General features: G+C 37.3%; 1 long non-coding RNA gene across 1 annotated transcript; it reads right to left on the reverse strand.

Moving 5' to 3' along the window:
• Positions 1 to 378: 378 nt before the first annotated feature.
• On the reverse strand, positions 379 to 7,405 carry LOC130453803 (uncharacterized). Its single transcript, XR_008911372.1, has 2 exons — positions 6,557 to 7,405; positions 379 to 2,487 (listed from the first exon to the last, which is right to left on the reverse strand). It is a non-coding gene; the product is annotated as an uncharacterized LOC130453803 (long non-coding RNA).
• Positions 7,406 to 7,731: the final 326 nt, after the last annotated feature.

Consider the following 7,731-nt stretch of genomic DNA (forward strand, 5'->3'; position numbering starts at 1 on the left):
CAAACAAGGCATGTGAATGAAATACACAAGGTAAACCTAAAAGCATTTTTTATAAATGTCAGCTATTATTATCATTATAGAATCAAATGGGACCAACAGTGCATAGCTCTTTGTAATCCCATATAAGTACTTTAAATGTCAGCTATTATTTTGATTATTACTGTAGTCACCAAGATCCAAACTGTAGAGAACCAAATTCTTCCAGGCTGAATTTTGGGATTCTTCAGGATCACAGACAGTGTGCGGAAGAGAGAGAGGGGCAGGGTAGTGTAAGACTCTATGGCTTACAAGACTCATCCACAGGGTCGGCCAGTCCTGTGACATCCTGTTTGGGGTAACGAAAAATGAAGAGTAACAAAAGAAGAGATGGACACTATATGAAAAGAGAGAAATAGTGCCAATTTTATTTGCTTCACACAGAACTTTTATAGGCAAAGACTACTTAGACAAAACCCACAGGAATTTATGATTCTTCATTCCAGAAACCCTAACCTTGGTCAAGGGATAGTCAGGTGTTCAAAGGTTAGCCTACATTCTTCCTTTAATGCAAATACAAACAAAGGGAAGAGGGACAGATGAGGGGATAGGCGCCCACCTAATCGCAATTTGCCCTTCATAAATGTTATCCCGCAGTCTTCTTGTTTACTGTTCCATCCTTGGTCCCAAGATGGGCGAAGGTCAATCCTCATCTTTGTCTGAAGCAAAGACAAGCAAGTCCACAACTTTATCTTAAGCAAATACAAATAAAGAAAAGAGGAGGTATTCCTCGACTACAATTCCCCCTACTTGTTTTGCAAAGGACTTCTGTGGAGAGCCAAGATTCGGCCAATTTTGCCCAAGCTAGACAAAAGGAGTTGGAACAGACAGGGAAGAAGGACCGCTAAGATAACTATGAACAATATGAAGGTTAATATGGTTATACTCATTTGAGCCAAAGGGGATAGCCAACTTTGGCCTGACTTAATCCAATTGTATAATGAATCAGCGATATGTTTGGGGCGAAGGTCCTCAGCTAAAAAGTTATCCATCTCATCAATGATATGGTTCAATTGTTGGATGTCCTCTGAGATGTTACTCTTTAACCAAAGACCTTGTAGATCATTTCTAATTTTTTCGAATGCATCAGATGTGTTAGCTTTAACAGGAAGAAGGCAAAAGGCTGAATAGCGATAATCACACCTTAATTTACCCTTGATAGCTAAAATTTCTACTTGATTGGTAAATAACAATACATCTTTAGATATTTGTTGTAAAGCATAAAAAACCCTTGTATTAATATCCTGCTGTAAGTGCAAAACCTGGGTTACATTCTGTGCTAGCCCATGTAAGTATTCTGCTTCATGTTCCAGGGTCTGTACATTAGCTACATTTTGTGCTAGAGAAACACTACTGACAGTTGTAGCTGTTATGGCAGCTATAAGGGCTACAATTCCTAAAACTAAGCAAGAAATACATCTTCTTTTCTTAGGGCTGATTAATTGAGACAATTATTCCATTGCTCTATCTGCCGGTGAGTGATACCACCCCGCTGAGTGTTTACCTTGAATTTCTAATGTAACACTTCTAGTTACTGGATTTTGGACTTTTCCATTATAAGTAACATTAACATAATGAGACATATTTACTTTATCCAATGCTGGGGCTATCTTTCCATAATCAGTCAAAATCTGTGTGAAATTAGCAAAATGTAACCAATTAGCTCTGGGGGCATCACCCACAAAGGTGAGCTGTATCCTATAAAACAATCATGAAATTTATAAGAATCCAATTTCTTTCCAATACACCTTGTGTTGTTATGCCAATACATCCAAATCATATTTTTCCAATGAATACATGATGCCCTTTTAAATCTACATGACAGCAAGGGCAGAAACATATTAACAGTGTCTCTTTGTTCATATCCCATCACATATGGAAAAGTAGGTCTTTCTTGTCCCCAAATACTATCACAAGATTCCCCCAGCCAACCTAGATATTGCAGTTGGCCATAATCTTCATATTTTTCCCTTTTATCTACACGATAAGGTCCTATCCAGAAAGAGTCTGACAGGTCAGGATGACCATAATAATGCACCTGCAGAGATCTGAGGGGCAGGCATGCAGGATAGTCTCCTGCGAGGCACACTGGGGGTGCCTCAACTAGTCCAGTCCAATTGAAAGGCACAAACAAATTGTTGGCCTGATTGTTGTCCTTAGCTTGTCTCTCAAAATGGTAAATGCCAGGAATATCAGTTAGTTTTTGTATATAAGATGACTTCTGGTAAAGTGTATCCCATGCTGACATGCTCTACCCAAGGTGGTTGTTCCCCAAAGACCATCTCTTTACTCCAGTAGCTGCACTTAAATTCTTGAATAGAAGCAGAAGAGTCAGTATCTTATGGAGACGTTGTCAAGTCCCTTGTGAGGCTTCCTGTGTCCTCTCCTTGTCCTTCTCTTTATGGTCAATTTCTCGAACTCAGCGGGGAGGGAGCCATACTCTGTCTTTACCTGTGGAGACACAAACAGAACCTCGGCCTTGCAGGACCACTGGGTGGTCCTTGCCTCTTGCCAAGTTTGATTATCATCTTTCCACATGCCAAGTTTTTGTTCTGGGGCAGGGAGCACAGGAGTGGTTCCTGAATTTCGTTTATAAGAAAATGCAGAGAAAAATTTTTCATCTCTGGATATATTATTGGAAGTAAAGATCAAATTATTTATAGTATATATAGCTATTGCCAATCATCAATGTGGGATGCTGTCTCCCCCTTTTTGTTTTAAAAGAAATGTTTTTTAAGATCTGATTACTGTGCTCCACAATAGTTTGTCCTTGTGGATTGTGTGGGATACCTGTGAGGTGAATAGCCCAAGTGTGGCAAAAAAGAAAAAATTGTTTGGAAGTATAAGCAGGTCCATTATCTGTTTTAAATGTTCTGGGGGGACCAGTCATTTAACACAATTAGGACACTTTTTAACAATACTTTTGGCTTGATCTTTAGTGAGTTGGAACATTTGGCATAAAGCATTACTATTTTGGTGAAATCTATGATGTGATTCCTCAGCTAATTGTATATCAGTTAGATAACATTGAGCAATCAAAGCTTGATCTATGATATCATTTCCTTTAAAAATAGGTCCAGGCAGAGTGGTATGACTGTGTACATGCATGACATACTGGATGTATCCTTTGTCATATGACAGTTTGTAATTTACATTTGTACATTGCTTTGAGTAGATCTGATAACAGCTTTTTCTATACCCTGCAAAAACTGAAAAACATATTTAGAGTCCATTATAGGGTTGAAAGGCTCCTGAAATAACCAAAAAGCTAGTCAAACAGCTGTTAATTCATTTTGTTGGGTAGAAGAATAAGGAGTGGTAAAAATGACAGGAGAACTACCTTCCTTGTATACTCCTGTCTTGTAATTAGCATTTGCATCAACACAAACATTAGGTCCTGATACCGGACAATCTCTTAGAATATTAGGAAAAACAATAGGATGTTGTGACAAAAAAGAAAATAAGCCTTGTGGAGTGTAGGTGGTAATAGCAATGGGGTACACTAATAGTAAAGACTAAATATTTCTGTAGTATATCTTTAGCAATGGGTACCTGGACTTCATGAGGATACTCTCCTAAACCTGAGACCACATGTTTTATGCCTTTCCATATTAATTGAGCCATAAGACAGTCATAACTCTGTAAAGCCTTTCCCATTTTTCTTTTTAGATGTAACCATTCAATGACTCTTTGTTTCTCAGTTAAGGCACCTGTTGGTAACATTAAAGTTGCAAAAATAGTCACTTCCACGGCTAATTGAGGCTGATAATGGTTATCTTCTACTATCTCTAAAGCAAGAGAGGCCTCAGGTGTCAAAGTTCCAGGGGAATTCAAGTCAGAGCTCCCTTCCAGTATTTTGAATAAAGGTTATAATTCAGTTGTAGTAAGAAATGAATATTGCCTAACACAATTGATATCACCTAACAATTTCTGATAATCATTAAAAGCAGTCCTTTCTTAATTGTACTTTTGAGGCATAACAGATGTTGCCTATAACTGAGCCCCTAGATAGAGTGCGGGACTTGTTTTGTGAATCTTTTCTTGAGTAATAGCTAAATGGTATTTTTGCAAGGTAATTTCCAATTGACTATAGCACTTGCTTATTTGAGATTCATCTTTAGCCTTGATAAGAATATCATCCATATAATGGACGATGTACAGAGCAGGAAAGTGTAGTCTTACAGAATGAAGGGCTGAAGCTACATCTTGTTGGCTGAATAATCTTATCATTCTGGACATGGAATGTTTGCACTAAAATTCACAGCTTCAAACAAGCTACTTGTTCAGACCAGGCCTGGCAAAGTTTGTTTGTTTGAGTGTCTTAAAACCTCTGAATCTACAATTAAAATACACTTATCTTAAGTTCTATCACACAGAGGTTGTTAACTCTTTGAGATCCCTATTTCAGTTCATAAGTATTAGTGTGGAACTTCTTTCTCCTTCCTGTGTGCAAGGAAGGGGTTAATAGCTTCTGAGCAATTTATCGTAAGGCTCCTTGGCTCAATTTAGATTTATTACTTAACAGCCTTGTCCCATCCTTCTTTAACAAGTGAGCTTACTATAATATTGAATTTATCAAACCTCTTTCATAATAATTTACTCTCAGTGGATTTTAGTTTAAACTCCACAACTCCCAAATAACTTTGATTAAGTCCTTTAGCAATGTTTCAGTGTGTAACCAAACTGAAGTACAAAGCATTTACATGCACTCCTCAAAACCTGTCTAAAGTAGAATAAAACCTACAGTTTAGTTTTCGTTTAGCCTAAAATATTGCTATATTCCTGATTAAATTCCATCAACATTATTACAGTTATATCTAATTCATACTAGAATTTAAGAATATCAGTTAGTATCTCTATTCATTACTCTTATTGCAGAGGAACACTTCATAAAACGAATCCAGACACCTCCAAATTCAATTATAAACTTATATAGATAGGTTATAAGATATAAAGTTATTTCCTTTCACATAAAGATTCTTATCTGACAATCAAACAAACCTTATCACAAACATAGTTATGTGAGGTCAGAGATCCTTAGGTTTGTCCTCAGAGGCTGGTTACTTTCACAGTTACTTAATCACATCCCTAGTTAGCTATATGTTACCTGGCATTCCAGCCGGACCTCTTTGATATTCCTGAAGTTCCTTTTGTTACCTGACCTTCCTAATTCTTATCCTTCAGCTAATTAGAGTCTTTTTTTTTTTCCAGCCTGCCAAAACTGTTTGACCTCCTGAGGGGGAGGGGGCTGGGTCTGTTTCCTAAAAAAAACTTAGGAAGGGATAAATCCCCTTTATCTACTTCAATTAATTATTTTCTCTTATTCGGACTACTTCATTATTTCTTCTGGCTTTCCCTCTTTACCATTATTGTAAGTAGAGGAAAGGCACTATATGGAATTGTATTCAATCTTCATGACAAGCCCTCTTGATTTCAGGGCTGGTTAAATTTGTCTTGTTAAGGACATACAGTTTGTATATCATATACCCTTAACCTATTTAGGTGGAAAACTTAATTCTCTTCATAATACAAATGCATACATATTCTGTATTCACTCAGCATCACTAATTTCCAGCATTTGGTATCTGAATACATACATGTTCATCTCTAGATTACCAATTCCTTCCTATGCATTTTTCACATTTAAAAACAATTCATATAACCTTGATCAAAAACATCATTTAGAAATTCTCTCTTGCAAAATACCAAATTCTTAATACTAGTATTATAAAATTCCATGAACAGATTACTTAAACTTCTTGTGTGTCATATGATTTCTTGTTACTATTCCTGACAGCACATGCATTAAAATAAATCTGATTTGAAAAAATCCCAAATTTAATTTCTAGAATAAGTTCTTCTCAACAACATGATGACTTTTACATATATAAAGTAGCCAGTGCAATTTTTTGTCCTTATAGAAGAAAATATTCCCTCTCTGTGTCAGTCTGGCTATCAGCCACATTTAGACAATTCTCAAATTCACTGAAACCATTATGTATAGCAATATTTAATAAAACAAACTTCTAACCAGGAGTTTTGTTGTGCTCAATAAAATCTGATTAATATTTCACATTTAACTGACAAATAGTTGCACGAAATTAAATTTAGATCATATCAAAATCATTAACAATACTCCCAAATTGCTTACATCAAACCATAGGATTAATCTTAAGTGAAAAATAGCCTCTAATTGTGGAGTAAAAATCTCCCTTTTTCTGCTCTGAATTTTTCTCTTTTTCGCTCCTTTGGGGGCCCATCCAAAGGAAGAAAGAGGAAAAAATCATTGAACAGGTATTTGCTTTTGTCCTCTGCTGAGGATTTTTGACAGACAAGTTCAATCTTGCAACTATTCCATTTTACATTCTTTTTGTGTGTCCAATTTAAGAATACATAGAGATGAGACTTTGACAAAGACAACAAAAAACAGAAACACACAACATTGTGACAAGCATGCTTTGAGAAAAAAAATCAGTGTTTTAGGATCCATTCTAAAGAAAAAATATAATTTCCCTCTCACCCTTAGAGTATCTCGTATGCTCACCACCAAGGGGATCTCCGTAGCATTGAAACTGCATGACCAGCACACAGCGTCGGGGGTTCTCCAAAGAAAACCGAAGGAAGGGTTCCAAGAAAAGAAAAGAATGGGGGGAAGGGGGTCCCTAATAGGGGACAGTTTAAACTAAAAAGCGAAAGAGAGAGAAAAAGTTGGGGAACAGAGGAGGCCCACAAATACTGCACTCTCTCTGTTCGATTCTTCTGCCCATCCGAGCTGCAGTCTCGGGGCAAAAGCTGTTAACTCTTCGTCATCCTATGACCAGCAAAGGAATCGGGGTTACGAATGAAAGTCCCTGTCTGGGCAGCCATTTGTAAGACTCTATGGCTTACAAGACTCATCCACAGGGTCGGCCAGTCCTGTGACATCCTGTTTGGGGTAACGAAAAATGAAGAGTAACAAAAGAAGAGATGGACACTATATGAAAAGAGAGAAATAGTGCCAATTTTATTTGCTTCACACAGAACTTTTATAGGCAAAGACTACTTAGACAAAACCCACAGGAATTTATGATTCTTCATTCCAGAAACCCTAACCTTGGTCAAGGGATAGTCAGGTGTTCAAAGGTTAGCCTACATTCTTCCTTTAATGCAAATACAAACAAAGGGAAGAGGGACAGATGAGGGGATAGGCGCCCACCTAATCGCAATTTGCCCTTCATAAATGTTATCCCGCAGTCTTCTTGTTTACTGTTCCATCCTTGGTCCCAAGATGGGCGAAGGTCAATCCTCATCTTTGTCTGAAGCAAAGACAAGCAAGTCCACAACTTTATCTTAAGCAAATACAAATAAAGAAAAGAGGAGGTATTCCTCGACTACAGGGTAGGTATTCATGAAAGGGAATGATAAGTCAGGAAGAAAACTTTCAATCAGTTATCCTTCCTTAGCTGGTGTGCCCTTGTCCCATGGAGAACTTATAGGTACTTGAACGGCTCCATACAGATGTCTGTCCCTTGGAGCAGCCAAATAGGAAAATATAATCTACTTTTTCCGTTCCTTTAGAAACTCTTGAGACTAGAGGACCTGTATTCAGGGAACTCAGCTCCTCATAAAAAATGGAAATCTTGACCTTTATCTCTTTTCCACTAAAATATAGCTTGGAGGATCAGGATCTTCTATAGATAGCTGAGGCACAGAAAT

The sequence above is a fragment of the Monodelphis domestica genome, chromosome 4 (genome assembly GCF_027887165.1).
Source record: "Monodelphis domestica isolate mMonDom1 chromosome 4, mMonDom1.pri, whole genome shotgun sequence".
In the NCBI taxonomy this organism is placed as follows: domain Eukaryota; kingdom Metazoa; phylum Chordata; class Mammalia; order Didelphimorphia; family Didelphidae; genus Monodelphis; species Monodelphis domestica.